Source organism: Rhinichthys klamathensis, unplaced genomic scaffold (assembly GCF_029890125.1).
Source record: "Rhinichthys klamathensis goyatoka isolate OS25496 unplaced genomic scaffold, OSU_Roscu_1.1 h1tg000241l_1, whole genome shotgun sequence".
Classification (NCBI taxonomy): Eukaryota; Metazoa; Chordata; class Actinopteri; order Cypriniformes; family Leuciscidae; genus Rhinichthys; species Rhinichthys klamathensis.
In genome coordinates this window covers 59,758-76,430 of record NW_026606763.1, presented here as the reverse complement: position 1 = coordinate 76,430, position 16,673 = coordinate 59,758, and the positions used below count along the sequence as shown (strand labels likewise).

Below are 16,673 nucleotides of genomic sequence, written 5' to 3'. Positions count from 1 at the left end.
ATATCTTCCTTTGTGTTCAGCAGAAGAAAGAAACTCATACAGGTTTGCGGGTGAGTAAATTTTGACAGAATTTTCATTTTTGGGTGGAGTATCCCTTTAAGAGGCAAAGCAAGTCCAATTTGAAGTATCAAATATTTTTTTCTTTGGAATAATGTGCATTATTCACAATAAGACCAAGAACATGTGTTCAGAAAGTAAATTGAGCCAATTTCAAGTTGACTTTAAAGTTCCAGTAATTTCCTTTCTTACTTTTCACAGTTTTGCTTCTGTCCTCACTTGAATGATTTCCTTTCTACTTTTACAGACACACACAAGACACAAAAGGCACAGAGGAAGGAACAAAACAGAGACGGAGAGCGAGCGCTATGATCCATCCTGTTAAAGTAATCATTCATAATGTGTGTATTTTTGAAATGTAACTCACACAGTGTCTCTGTGTCAGTCACTTTTGCGTCTGTTGTGGCTTCTGCAATCATCTCCGAGGAGGTGAGTAATGGCCACAGCGGGGAAAGAGGAAGGCATCAGATATTCAACACATCGAGTCATCTCTCCTCTGCTGTCTGTACCTCAGGAGGATCCATGAACTTCAAGAAGACATTAGCCTTGCAGATAAAGATGTGCCCCTAAAAAGCAATACAAGAGAGACACTTTGAAGATGAAGGCGCCCATCCATCTTCATCAGATTAACAGAAAACTAAACGGAGATCGGAAATTATGTGGTTTGGATTCCCTCAGAACCGTTGCATCTAGTATTTGCAAAGCCTAACCACAAAATCTGCCCACGCCAGAGCTTATTCTGACCAAAAACATGTGAAAGTTGGGACGCAACGTGTTTGTCACCCTGTCACCCTTAGGAAATTAATTGTGAAAATGCGTTCACGCAGGGAACAGCCGTACAGCAGAGGGAATTAAACTTACCCATCCAGTCGTATATGTTATGATGAACTTTGGTTCTGATAACTCGCAAACCAAGCGTCCAATTATGCTCTAGACTACTGGGCCACTTTAGATTTAATTATAGGAAAGAAAACTAATATTACTTGTCACCGCACCTGACAGAGCACGATCTTGGCAAGGCTTGCTGCTCATTAGCGGATTGGGGCAGGAAGTTGCACCTCAGTGATGTACTGTTAGCATCATCCTGACAGACCTTCACTTAATATTTTGCAATATGTAGTCATACACTGAAGGTGAGAAGAGAGGGAGGGAATGTGAGAGAATTGGTGGAATGAAAATAACAAATATTGCTACACATCATAGGTATCACTTTGTTTTGTGGCGATGTCACAAAATAACCTAGCTCATTAATATTTATTAGGTTTTGAATGTCATTTTAGTTTGACTTCAAGAAAATATACTTTAGTCAGAACTGATGGCATCCAGACTGGCTCAATGTGGGGGGTTGGGGGATTAAAGTTAGACATTAACCTTCTTAGTATTCCTCAATCAATTCATTATGAACAATATAACAAGAAAAAAATAATACAATTATAAAAGAATGCCTGTTTTCTATTAATTTTTTGTAAAAAAAAATGTATAGGGTTGCAAACTGTGGAAGCTTGTTTCCGCCACAGAATGAAAAATAAAAAAGGTAATTACGACTTTTTATCTCACAATTCTGACTTTCTTTCTCACAATTGCGAGTTTACATCTCGCAATTCTGCCTTTATTTCTCAGAATTGCGTGATATAAAGTTGCAATTGCGTGTTATAAAGTCAGAATTGCGAGATATAAGGTCAGAATTGATTGATATAAAGTCGCAATTGTGTGTTATAAAGATATAAACTATACTGAGGGGAAAAAAGTTAGTCTTTTTTTCCCTTAGAATTGGCCTGATAACGTGCAATTGCGACTTTATATCTCACAATTCTGAGAAAAGATGTCAGAATTTCGAGATATAAACTCGAAATTATGTGTTATAAAGTCAGAATTGCGAGATAAAAAGTCTCAATTCTATATTTTTTTCTCACAAAAGCGATTTTATTTCTCATAATTGTGACTTTATATCTCGCAATTGCGACTTTTTTTTTCAGAATTGCGACTTTATATTTCGCAATTGCGACTATTTCCCAGAATTGCGACTTTATATCTCGCAATTGCGAGTTTATATCTCACAATTCTGAGAAAAGATGTCATAATTTTGAGATATAAACTCGCAATTATGTATTATAAAGTCAGAATTGAGAGATGTAAACTCGCAATTGTAAGAAAAAAAGTCAGAATTGTGAGATAAAAAGTCTCAAATCTGTTTTTTTTTTCTCGCAATTGCAACTTCATTTCTCATAATTGCGACTTTATATCTCACAATTGCGACTTTATTTCTCAGAATTGCGACTTTATATCTCGCAATTGCGAGATAAAAAGTCGCAATTATTATTTTATTTTATTTTATTCAATGGCGGAAACAAGCTTCCATAGCAAACAACCTGAGCTGTGTAACAGTATATTTTTGCACAACAATAATTTAATCTTTGATGAATGAATAAGCGCAATTCAACTTCATTCTACAAGGTGGCAATGTCTGATACACAATGATGAAGTGGCGTTTCACTCATAGTTACCGCAGGCGGAAAACAAAAGATTAGGAAGTATCATCAGCAAAACTTGAAATGGCTCAGTGATTTACTGCAGAGCAAGTACTGAACGCAATCCAATATTAGTGTCACTGTCAGTTGATGGTGGATCTGGTGAAGAAGCTGTCAGCGTTCAAAATATTGATTTTAAAGATACTGAAAATGATAGTTTTGAGGATGTGTTTGAGATTGCAAATATGAGCTAGATGCTGAATGTACTAGGAAATGAGCTCTGACAAGGACAGTGATTGATATTGGTAACATCTGCTCAAACTGAACCCTTCCGAGCTCCAAAAGGTAACAACATATGCTTTATTTTATTCTTCTGTAATTGTTACTCTAATCAGGAGAGTTATATATTATCGCAACAGGTAGAGATCCATCCGTGTTAGATATAGACCCGGGTCGCTAAAAAAGACCCGAATGTGTAATAATGATTGGTGAAACATTCATGCATTTAAGGGTTAAATTAAATGTAACCACTAAGAAACAGCTTTAAAAGTAGAAACAAATACAGTCAATTCAGAGTCGTAGCCTACTGTCCGACTCTCAGCCAACAAATACTAAAAATAAGTTTTTTTCAAATGTGTATAAATCTGACGAAACATTGAAAATACATATAACTCTAGAAAATGTAAATATGATAAAAACCTTAAAAATATAACTCATATTTCAGGAAATGTAACTCTACAAAACATTTCTATCAGGGGCACAATGCTAGCTATTTTGTTGTGTTTTATGTATGCTAGTGTTACTCTTTTTTTATAATCAGTCTTTTCCCCTTTAAACTGTTGTTATTTCCCTCCTTGAACCTTGAAGTCATTAAAGCCATCAATCCTTTTTTTTGTCCCCATCATTTGATGATCACACTCTTCATTTTGTGCTAATAGGAAGTGTCACTCACCATATGGTGGGTCAGGAGAGACATATCCCCTCCTTTCCCCACTTCTCTTAGCTGTGATTTAACTTCCTGTGGCTAAATCCCTCAATATTAGCCTGAGAACCACACAAAAACGAAAAGGACACATAACTGCAGGGATCCATAGCATCTGAGGTAAACAGAAACCTGAGGGTATCTCACAAATGTAAACAGTGGCTCTCACAGCTCTCTGGTAATCCTTAACAGTCGTCGCTATGGGCATGGCGACGTGTGAACCAATAAGAGTGAAGAGTGGAATGAGTGAACCAATGACAGTGAAGCTGCTCAACAGCTCAACCAATAACAAAACAGCATTCTTTAGTGTCTTTCTGCAAAAACATACCTTTACATCAGATGATTCCTCTCTTGCTCTTGAGAGATAAGAGGAAGGGGCTATAATTTTTTATCACAATGGCCAGGCCTAAAATTATTTTAAACCCCAACCTTATCTTACTCTCTCATACTGCACATGGAAACTTCTCATGGTGATAAGAATCCATAATGAGATGAGCCACAGAAACGTGGCAGCAACAATAGATCATGCTTATGGGAGTTTCCCTGCTAAAATGGGTCATATTGCAGTCTTAAATTCAGTTAACATGGAATAGAGATTGTTGAGGACTGTGCAAACGAATTGGTCAACGGTCAACAGTTTCAGGATGTATTAATATAATTAATGACAGTGTGTTTCTGGAAAACTTAATAATTAAAATGATTTTTTTTTTTTGCTTTTCCTTTTTTGTTTCAAAACAAGTTATTGTATTTACATTAAACAATACTAAATTCGTCTTTTTTTGCCTAAAACCTTTTTTGCACATTTTAATTAAATGCTATTTACTAATTTTTCATATTTATCTTGAAAGTGTCATACATGTCAGCTCAATTACATATATTTTCTAATGTTTTATTTGTTAGCGTTTATGCTAGACTGCTAATAAAGTAACTTACTGTTCGGCCTAGTTTTTTCGTATGTAAGTATGAAATGGGGGTCAAGTATTAAACACCTGTGCTGGGCAAGTAAAACGCGTTATTATCGCGTTAACGCATTTATTAATTAATGCCGACAATTTTTTTTTATCGCGCGTTAACGCAGTTTTTTTTAATTATTATTATTTTGAAAGTCCGTTGCTCACTGGCTCTGAATACACATAGGCCTACAGTCAAACCATGATCACAGGAGGGGTGGGATGTTGGTCAGCCAGCAAATAACCCACCCAAACAAGCAGTGGAGAGGCTTTTAAGGTTCTCTCAGGTGAACAGAAAGGGAGACAGCGCTCCGTGAGTGAATGACAGGCGCTCAATGGATAGTAACCATGGCAACCGCTTCTGTGCGCTTCGCAGCTGTAGCCTTTTTAACTTAAATTAAAATTATACATAACTTTACCTGATAGGCCTGCGTTTAGTTTAGCGGGGATGCTCTGCCATGTGAATTCCCTCCTGTTGATGTCCTGATAACTATTTAGATTCTGGAAACTCACAAACAGCGAGCCGAGGATCAGTCTCTCTTCCAATGATTTGTGCTGCGCGTCGTGTACAAAAAGTTAGATAATTCAACTTCGGCAACGCGCGGGCGCGTGCATGAGGCGAGCATGACCGCAACAGTTTCACAGGAACGCACCCGCTTGTCGCTGCACCTGTGCTCGACCACTTCACCTCACTCTGTTTAATGTAATCTTACGTGGGAAACCATGGCATGCCATGACCAAACCTAAGCTGCTATCAGAGAAGTAACGTTGGTCGACTTATATCTGTAGTAGTCATCATGTACATAGACTGTTTCTGCTGCTCCCTGATACAAGATACCTGTTCAGAAAAAAAAACAAAACAAGAAAACTGGACTCGTTTTAACAAGCTAGATAAAAGGTAATGCCCTGGCAGTGGCAAATAGCTTTGTTTAAATATTTGATTTGATTACGTTGATGTTTAAGTTGAGATTTACAAGAAATATTTTATTGATAGCCTACTGTGTAAAGGGAATACTGCTGGTATAAAAGCACCTTATTTGTTTAAAGTTTTTGCAAACCACATGTTATTGCACTTTTGTAGCAGTACATTTAAATCAAAAGTGCGCAATACTTTAGAATTCATTATTCAATTTTGCGTAACAATGCGATTAATCGCGATTACATTTTTTAATCGTTGCCCAGCACTAAAATAAATAAAATAAAATAACAAAAACAAAGGAAAAGAGACTCAGCAAGCTCAAGAAGTCTCTGCACATTAAGCTGCAATAGGGAAAGGTGGTTTAAAATCAAGACACACACTGGCCTAAATATTTTAAACAGCTGAAGGTTTAGTGTTTGTTTGTGCTACCAAAATAGTTGCCGCAAACCACGTACAGCGTACTGCTCCTGCATTAGCAAGTTAGCTTGTTTCCTTTGATCGTTCATTATGTTAGCTTTCTCATGCTCGGAGGAGCACTGATAGCCTGATCAGGGGCTGTGTTTTCTCTCATTTACAAAAAACAAAAAGAAATGGCTAAGAGGTAGTGAGAGACTCTCTCCTAGCAGATCTTTCCTAGCAGCCCGTTGAGATAATGAGCATAAAATGGCAACATGCAGACACACATTTTAATGAACAAATAGCCAAGAACACAGTTAAAATACACCACCAACAACAGAACTAAATGAGTCAACTGGGACTACCTGTCCGTTTGATTACACACAAATGCAAGCAAAAGCAAAACAACTCCCAGCTGATGCAATGAATTTCATCCCGAAGATCTAGCCACTTTAGCCTTCCAAGCTAATGTTAGCAGCCAAGCCTGGAAGTGTATTGATTAGCATTGCTGGCTCCACACAGGATTATTTTTTATCATGCATCCTGTTTCAGGGGCTCAGGTGCATTAGCACTCAAATGCCAGATGCACATATTTGAAACAATCAATACGGTAAGTATATTATAAAAGGTTCAAAATCCCCTTTATCGCTGTTTTTACCTCCTGACATTTTATATCTCATTTAATGTGATGTCGACAGCCAGACAACTATATAAAATATACATTTATGTAATTACGGTCCGCTTTGATATTGAAAGTCTGCTAAATGAATAAATGTAAATGTAAATGTAAATGAAAGTCATGTCAAACTGTCATGTCAAAATTGCATATTTGCATATCACACTTGTTTTTCTGCTAGTAACTAATAGGATAGGCTACTCAGCATTTGCAAAACATCCCAAACAATTTATTTACAATTTATTATAACTATGTGTATAGTTAATTTAATGATTTGTCAGGTCTGTTACTCAAAACTGTTACTTGAACTTCTTGATGAAGACTGAATTTAATATTGCCTGTATTTAATATGATAATATTAACCATCTTTATTTTGTAAGGACATATTGCTACTGTCACAGTTAAGTTCAGTTGAGTTAGATGGTTTTCATGGACTTTCAGTTGGTTTTCATCAGTCACATGTGTTCTTTTGTTTGATTTTCCCGCCAATCATCGACACTCATCTAATCATCACACCTGTACGTTATCATCTCATTATCACTGTGTATTTAAGTTCCTCCTTGTTCACTCTTCAGTTGTCTGTTATTGTTTGTGTTAGTGCACACTGTTACGCCTATCTGCCTTTTTGTTTGATCAAACTATCTTGATATCGATCCTCTCTTCAGTCCGTCTTCATCTTGTGACAGCTACTTTATATGATATATAACTATATTTATGCTTATTTTATTATGTATTTTAATATAGATTTGATTAGGGTTGTCAATTTAACATGATTAATCATAACAGAAATAAAGTAATAAAATAAAGCAATTAATTTAATGAATTTGATATTAATTCTAATTTATACCTTGACTGCCCGTATATCAGTTTATACTGTGTCATACTGAGTGAGTTATCATGGGATAGTTAAAAATAAAGAGAACATAAAATTAATAAAATTCTAGTGATCATCTCAGATTAATGCAGCCATTTTTTTTTTTCAATTAACAGCAGGCAAAACCCATGTTTCATTCAGAAGAATCAGTGTACGACGTATGCCTCTGATATCTCTATCACTCTACATGTAATGAAAAATGACAGTGTATCATGATTACGCATATTTTTGGCTTCTGATATGATGATTTGTGAAATCTCTCCAGCTGGGGCCTGTGGGATACGTTGTGTTTAAACGCATTGTCCCCTGGAGAGGCTCGCTGGCCTGCGGCGGACCCCACTGAAGTAAAGTAGACTCATTCTGTTCCCCTATAGGGAGATTGGAATGGGTAGTCATGCATTTAAAGCTGCGGAGACAGCTGGGGAAAATGGTACGTTATCTCATTGAGAAAACAGAGCACAACTGAAAAATGCTCCAGAGGAAATGGAAAGAGAGAGAGAAGTAGACGAAGAGAGAGAGAGAGAGAGAGAGAGAGAGAGAGAGAGAGAGAGAGGCTGTGCTGTAATAGTGACCTTGAAGGTGTGATTTGATAAACTGCAGTGTGGAGTACGCTTGCTCAACAACATATGCACACGCACACATACTCTGATACCCAAGCACTCAAAAAAAAACCTTTTACATTAAAACGTTCTCTTTACAAATATTATTTATAGGCTTTGTTCAAATAGGGATTAAAAAAAAAACTGTTTTGTGTGTGTGTGTCCAAGTCAAATCAGATTAGTAGTTGTTTGAATTTTAAGTATTTTACTCATGTCCCAAAGTGTGGGATATTGTCCGAATACCATCTGTGAACTAAGAATTGTCACTTTAAATGTCAATTAAACAGTCACTTCCTGTTGAAATGAGTGGTTCTTGACAAGAATAAGCTGCAAAATGGACCAGGATTTATGCCGCAAGTCTAAAGTTTTCTATTCGGAAAACAAGGAAATACATAAAAGGCGCCATAGAAAACCTTTTGAGACTTATTCACCTCTTACCTCAAGTCGAGTATTCATCACCGAAGACAATACCCTCTGCGAGCAGGGCTGATGTTTGGATGGTTAATTGTTTTATGTAGGTTGAGCTTTCCTTGATTTGTCTCTATTGTCTGCGGCAGAACGACTGATTGTTCGCAGAGACGGCACTTTAGCGAAAAAGTTTAACTGCAATTAGCACTTTTCCCCCGTAGAGGAATCCGTTCCTCTGTGGTTCGATGAAGACAGATCGCTCCGCCTCTGCTCTGAGCGTGGCAGGCTGTTTTCTTCATCAAGTTGAGGAACGAGGGATGGGATCTACTTTAAATTTCAAAAGAACAACAAAGGTATTCATTAAAACTCCAGGCTCATTTATCTACATTGTCTTTCTTTTGTTCACTTCTTTCCTTTACTTTAAAGCGACTTTGACTGTTGCCTCTTATAATTTTTTTTTTTAGATGTGCTTTGAGTTTTATAGCTTTGACTATAGATGAGTCTTATATTTTAAAAAGGAGCCCTCCAAAAAGAACTGGGCCTGGTAAAACTGCAAAAGAATTCATATCTAATTTTAAATGACTTTCATTGTAGATATTTGCTTTTAGGATCCAGATGGTGCATCCTCAATGCCTGTCCAAAAACGTAGCACGTTATCATGATTTCTTGTTGTAGTTAACAAAAGGAGTAGCAGCTGTCAGCTTGCTAATCGAAGGCTAGCTCAAAGCACAGGGACATTTATCCATTTTTAGCTCCGATAATACAGTGTAATGTGATATTGACACAATTTAAATGAATTAATACAACAATTGAGTAATTAGTTAACAATAAATAGCAATCTATTATTTTTAATTGTAAAATAAGACAATTGTTGTGGTAAAAATCTTGCTGCCATGTTGCCAGAGAGTTGCTGTGGTGTTGTTAGGGTTTCAAGGTGTTTGCTAGGTGAATATAATTGTGTTATATGCAATTTAAAATGCGTTAACAAACTTTTATGATTGATAAAGCAATTTTCTATCATTTATAATAAAGTAATGAATAAAATACCCAGTAAAAATGGTCTTAGCACATGGATCTTGCATGGCACTAGCATCTACAAGCTATCATGCTAATAGGCCATGCTAACCAGACAAATGTTGACCCCCTCATAATAACTAGCGCACAGAGGAATGAAAACACCACACTTTGTCCACTGAAACACACATACTCGCTCTCTGTGACATTCTGAAGATGTAATGTAATGCAAAATAATGAATAAAATACCCAGTAAAAATGGTCTTAGCACATGGATCTTGCATGACACTAGCATCTACAAGCTATCATGCTAATAGGCCATGCTAACCAGACAAATGTTGACCCCCTCATAACAACTAGCGCACAGAGGAATGAAAACACCACAGTTTGTCCACTGAAACACACATACTCGTTCTCTGTGACATTCTGAAGAGTATTGAGGATTGTGCCGTGTTTGCCAGTAGGGGCCTAGCATCCGTCTTCTCTTGTGTTATTTTCTTTGAATGGCCTCCAAAAATATTAAACTTCATAACCTAGTGCTCTAACGGCTACACTCCACTGAACAAAGTCTTCTGCAAGTACTTTCTCTCTCTGTTGTGCAATTTGCGAAGGGAACTGCTTATCCTACAGAACCTCATACGGCCGTGACATATCAAAGCCGAAATGGCTTTTCAAATAGCGGCCGCTCAACCTCCTTTCCTTCAGCGACGCCGTGGCCGTACAATGTCACCGAGGACGTCTTCATTACAGCAGCCAACCCAGATTCTGGGGTGAAACAACTAGCTAAAGCCGTGCCAGTCTTTCACCTTTTGTTTCACGATTATGTAAAGCCCTTTTCGTACTCGCGTCAGTTGGAATCCACCAGGCCGCCAAATAGAACATTTCTAATTTAATGTCTCATCCACTTCACTTTGTTTGAACAGTTTATATCCTTCGCCCTCCCTCTCGTGCTTCTCATGAGAGGGACTCGCTAAGCCCAGATTACTTTGAGCTCTCGAGCCGAGTATGAAATGAACACATATCTATTCTTTTGATACTTTCAATAGAGTTGAAATGGATTTGCTCTTTCAGAAAGGCATGTGCTCGCTACAGACCGGCTCGAAACGAAGTCCGTCGCTTCTCATTTGTCATATATGGCTCACTTCTGACTGGGAAGGAACCGTGATTTCCGAGAGAGAAGTTATTGGTTCACTTCAGAATGAACGTGTACATCCCGGTAATAAGGTAATTCCTTCAAGAACTGTTTGAAGGAAATTGTCTGATTGAGAATTTCTCCCAATGTCTGAGTCTAGATGAAAATGTTACTGCTCAGACATAGCTCCTTCAAAACTTAATGAAGTCCCCAATAATGTTTCATGTACACCACTGTTCAAAAGTTTGGGGTCGGTAGGATTTTATGTTTTTGAATGTATTTTCAAATGTAATTTATTCCTGTGATGCAAAGCTGAATTATTATCCACATATGACAAACCGGAAACTGCAACCACACTTCAACATTCATTCACTCCAGTTCCAATTACACGCTGACTACAACCGTGTCTGGCCGACAACTGACATCAAATCCGTTAACTTGATTTTTCTGGGTTCGCACTCTATTATGTCATTATGTTTTATCAATATAATTTTGTTCAGTGGGATTTAGCATTGATTCAGCAATGTTTCCATCCAGAGGAGGACTACAAAAGGGAGGAATTGAGAGACAGAAAGCTGTATATGGATTTTTAGTGGACGATTAATGTCTGACATCTTGAGGTCAATCTTTTTCAATTCCATGAACTTTAACAAGTAACATTGTCAATATGAAACCAAAATTGACTATATTTGCTGTTTTAATACATGCACTTGGTCTCACAGTATTTTGAACAATTTAGTTTGGCACATCATTCCAAAGGAAAAAGAAAATATTGTCTTGTAATTTTTTATCAAAATGTAACGTTAACATCTAAAATAGCTTTTGTTTTATGCCTACATAAGCAAGCCCTCTTATTTTTCAGGGGTCTCGGTCTGCTTGTTTGGTGCGCACCAGGATTCAGATGGCAGTGTTCACACTTTTTCAAATGATCCGCACTAACCTCCCAGGTGTGAACCTAAGACTTTTCATGTGGTGACATTTTTACAGTCATCTTGGGAAATCCTCTGCCAGCCATTTCCATTCATTCAAACGTAGCGCCTATATGATTTGGAAAAGATACAAAACAACCAAATTTATGATCAAGATTACATTGAAATAAGATACTTAATTGAAAAAACATACAGCAGAAACCAATCAAATTGAATTTGACTTAACTGTTTTACTGTTAATGAAGGTACATTAGTTTCTTCCCAGATCTCCACGTTGAAGAGAATGACATAGGAGCCCAGGTTGCTCTTGAAATTCTGTTCATCAGCGAAGTTCACTTTCAATCATCTGTATCCGTGCATTTTCAGTCGGTGAAACAATCACAGTCTGTGAGTTTTAATTTCTAACATCCCTCACTGTCTAAGACTCGCGGAGTGAGCGGAGAGATCCATAATAAAAACTTTATTGCTCGTTGCCGAGGAAGGAAAGTAATTACAGGCTTTATAAGGTTATCAATTCCTTGGACCTGATCTTCATCGATCGCTCCAAGGAACATTTTACACGTCAGACAGATAATGGGCAGGGCCTCAAGGGTGTGTGTTTGTGAGTGTGTGTGTGTGCAGACATTTTCTTGCTGAGAAATAAAGCACTCTTGGCTTCAATCTTCTTTTCTTGACACAGCACTTTTCCTAAGCAGGTGTTACAAATCTCGACCATTAATGACTCCAGAGCAGATCTAAAAATGTCTGGAACTCTTTAGGTGATTATTTCTCAATTAGATCACTGTGATTCAACATCATTCATACAGAAACCTGTACAACTCTGTGGTGTGAATAGATTCATAGCAAATGAGTCTCACCCAATGTTAATAGATTGACTTTTTAGGACATTAACCCTTAAAAGCATACCTCGGGTCTTTAGTGACCCGGGACGTCATCCACTACCCTCCCCTTCATTCATTTTTTAAAGTTAGACATCAACCTTCTTAGTGTTCCTCAATCAATTAATTACAAACAATATAACAAGAAAAAAATGATAAAAGAATGCCTGTTTTCCCATTCATTTTTTGTAAAAAAAAATTATAGGGTCGCTAACGACCCAATGGTGTAACAGTGTAAGTATATTTTTCTGCACAACAATAATTGAATCTTTGATGACTGAATAAGAACAATTCACCTTTATTCCACAAGGGCGCAAAGTCTGATATACAATAATGAAGTGGCGTCTCACTCATAGTTACCGCAGGCGGAAAACAAAAGATTAGGAAGTATCATCAGCAAAACTTGAAATGGCTCAGTGATTTACTGCAGAGCAAGTACTGAACGCAATCCAATATTAGTGTCACTGTCACTTGATGGTGGATCTGGTGAAGAAGCTGTCAGCGATTAAAATAATGATTTTGAAGATGCTGAAAATGATAGTTTTGAGGATGTGTTTGAGATTGCGAATATGAGCTAGATGCTGAATGTACTGGGAAATGAGCTCTGACAAGGACAGTGATTGATATTGGTAACATCTGCTCAAACTGAACCCTCCTAGCAACAAAAGGTAACACATATGCTTTATTTTATTCTTCTGTAATTGACCCAAAAGACCCAAATATGTAATAAGGATTGGCGAAACATTCATGCATTTAAGGGTTAAAGGTGAGGTTACACCAGACTTAAAGCTTGTGAAATGTCTTTGGACCTCGCAACAATTACGGAAAAGAAGATTGGATGTCAAACACTAGAAAATGTGCTTCAAATTAACTTTTATCTTTTTAATTATATAAAAATAAGCTCACATTGATAATGTAATTTGTATTAGCCTATACATACAAACAATTACAAATCCCTTTAACAATCAGACCTGTAAATGCATATGTAACTTGATGACCTACACAGGAGAACAAGTGCAGAGCCATACAGTAGTCTTTACACTGACGCACACATTCAATTTTTTCCCCTCTGACATATCTTTTCAATAACTATGATTTCTGAGATGGAAAAGAAAGACTCTTCTTTGAATTGTGCCAAAGACATGGTGGTACTTTCGAGCAGTAATAAAATACTTTAAAACCCTGGGAGAGTTTATTTTTGCATTATGAAGGTATACGCACTCAAAGGCCAGGGGAGAAAAGGGAACGCGACAGTTGTTCTTTCAAACTGCACACCACCTTTCCATTTCAAATGACATTTTGAAAATCCCATAAAGGGATCGAAGGCAAATAATTTCTGTGACAAAGCACTGCATGTGGGGAATTTACGTTTTTTCCCTCCAAACCGTGCACTTGGATCTATAGGATAAAAAAAAGAAAAAGAAAATGACTATGGTGCTCCAAAAACATTATTGTAACAAAAAATGGTGTGTGCCTCAATCTAAAGTGAAAACTGTATGGTTAATTATGCACCCTCATGTCTTTCCTAACCTGTATTTCTTTTGTGAAACAAAATTAGGAAAATTCTCAAGATTGTGCTGATTGCTTTTTCTTTGTTCACTAGCTTTCTGATGTCATGTAATTATTTTTATTATTCACTTATAATTGGTCAGGGAGTTGAACTGGTTCATACGTTTTTAACATAATTTTTGGGGGCATGTCATAAAAAGTTTGCCAGAAAGAGGTAAACCTGGATTTTCGTCACATCAGAGCGCCGCCAGAGTCCCGTCAGCGATCCTGAAGGTTCCCCTGGAGATCAATGGGATTTGACGTGCTGTCAGCAGAATCAAACGCTCATGATGGATGGCTCCGTTCGGTTTATTGTCTCCAGCTGACGTAACGCTGAGCGGCTCTCCTCTAGCCCACTTCTTCAAACCCTTAGGGGAACCAAGAATATGAAACAGAAATCTTACCTTGTCTCTTTTTTCACCTTATGTTATGTTTAGTTCTGTAAGAAGAGTCGGGTTCTATAAAGACGATAGTCCCTGAAGACTTGAAGCTGTTTAAAGAAATGTTTGCATTATACCTCAGTCATTTAAGTCAGCCTGAACCGTACAAAATGTATATATATGATGTATAATGAAAGCACTTTACAGTTTGTTTTATTTCAGGCTGACTTAAAGTCAGCTTCAAATATACAGCCTATAAAAATGTAAGGTAGTAATAAAATTGAGAAATGTTTTGTATATAAAAAAAAAAAAGTTATATAAATAGGCTACAAAAAAAACTTTGTAGTGAAACGTGGCCTGGAAATGTTCTTGGAGTTGCCAGGCATATTTTCATTGCTAGCTAATTATTTTTCATCAATGTGCTCACTTTTCTCAGAATTTGTCAAGGGCTTATAAAACATGGTCTAGTTGGACAGTGTTAAAAAAAAAAAAGGTCTGGAAATAGCATCATTTTCACAAAGCAGCTAAGCAGTTTCCATGGTGGCCTACGCTAATGCTTTATCGCTAATTCTGACTATCCCATTTAGAAGAGGATATGTGGCCCGCTCAACCCCGGAGTGGGACTGAGGACAGAGGAAATTCAGGAGCATGGGAATACCAATGGCATCGATCAGATGATGAAACAATGATGGGATTAACAATTTTTTCCTCACATCCAACCTGTACTAATTTCTGACTAGCATAAACTCCCATGCCATCAGGAAGAGAATGTTTTGGGCTGAATTACGGCTGGCTCCGCAGTGCTGGAGATGGAGAAATTGGATTAAATTCATGCCACTCACAACTGCCCTCTGGACTTATGAACACACACGCACACGCAACTCTGGCATCATGAAAATAGAAAAGACTCAAATCCATGCTAAGCTGCTTTGCTAAATCACATTAACACATTATTTAAGGCTAAAAACCTTTACCCTTATCAACAGCTCAAACATCCAGATGCTCTGACGAATAAACTAACTTCTTTCCTCAGTAAAATGAAAATGTAAAGATAGTTGCAGGTTCTAATGTGTGAATATGTTGTGCTACTTTAGCTAAACAACACCTAGCACAGTAAACAAACAAATGCTAAAGCTATATTCTAACATAACATTTGTCATAATTGAGCAACAGTGTTGTGTGTAACGCGTTACAAAGTAACGCGTTACAGTAACGTAACTACTTTTTCGGGTAAAAAGTAGTGTAACGCGTTACTACTGAGAATTTGGTAACGAAACGTAGTTCCTTTTTCTATTCCGCACAACGTTACTTTTCCCATGGACAGATTTGACAGCAACAGTGTCTCCTCAGCTGCGCGCTTGCAATAGTCACAAGCTCCACATGGTACGTGACAGAGGCTGGTAGCAGAGCAATCAATTCTGTGAATTACACTGCGCAAACCAAAAGTAATACTCCCACCGGATGAAGAAGGGTTGGCTCTCCACAGAACATAAAATATTAATTGTATTGAATTTTTCGTGTATGAGGAAAGAAACAATATGGACGTAAAGGCCAATTTATACTTCTGCGTCGAGTGTACGCCGTAGTGTACGGCGTAGGCTACGCACGTAGGCGACGCCGTCATGAGCATTTATACTTCTGCGTTTAGGTCTGCGTTGCTCTGCAGTACAGCGCCGAAACGCTAGTTGGCGGCGGAGGGTTTTAATGTTCCACTGTGTTTAGATTCCTCGCGGCAAGAAGAAGAAGAAGATTCCTCGCGGTTGTTTTGAGTTTAGGTTACTACAAGCAATGGCGACTGAAAGAGAGCAGATCATGTTGGAGTTGGAGCTTATCGAGGTGGAAAAGGTCAATTTTTAGTTTTTTTAACAGTTTCGCTGTACTTAGAATTTAAAAATGGCGGGCGGTGCAGAAGAACACGCCGGAAATGCATAGGAGGAAACGCGATGCTACCAAGCCGACCAATCACAGATCTTGCGGTCCGCGTCGTCGCGACGTGTAGTTACATTTTTGAGGAGGTGCGCGTCAGGTTACGGCGAAGGGTACGGCGTATGGTACGCGTCTGTGCGTATGCTACGCCGTACCTACTGCGCGCACCCGACGCAGAAGTATAAATTGGCCTTAACAGTTCTTCGGACTTGACCGCTCTGAAAGCGGCACTAAAATACTGCTTTAAATCTTTCACAGAGACCTCAAACAGGCATTTAAAACACCAAATATTAAGGATTGGCATATCAAGCAAAATAATATTCGATGATTGCTCGAAAATCGTACCTCTACCCCCACATGCTTACAGTAAGACGGCGTTCGCTCAAATCCCGCTCCGATATTAAATTTCTCTGTATAGACCTGCGTGTTGTAGCCTAGTCATTAAAGAAAACGATTTAGTTTCATATTTATGTTTAAATAAAATTATTTATTTTTTAATTTCATCTATGTTGATTATATGAAAAGTGAAAAGCATGA

General features: G+C 37.7%; 1 long non-coding RNA gene across 1 annotated transcript; it reads right to left on the bottom strand.

The window, feature by feature from the left end:
• Positions 1-142: 142 nt before the first annotated feature.
• On the bottom strand, positions 143-12,289 carry LOC130100411 (uncharacterized). Its single transcript, XR_008808868.1, has 3 exons — positions 11,631-12,289; positions 11,416-11,513; positions 143-623 (listed from the first exon to the last, which is right to left on the bottom strand). It is a non-coding gene; the product is annotated as an uncharacterized LOC130100411 (long non-coding RNA).
• Between the last annotated feature and the right edge of the window lie 4,384 nt (positions 12,290-16,673).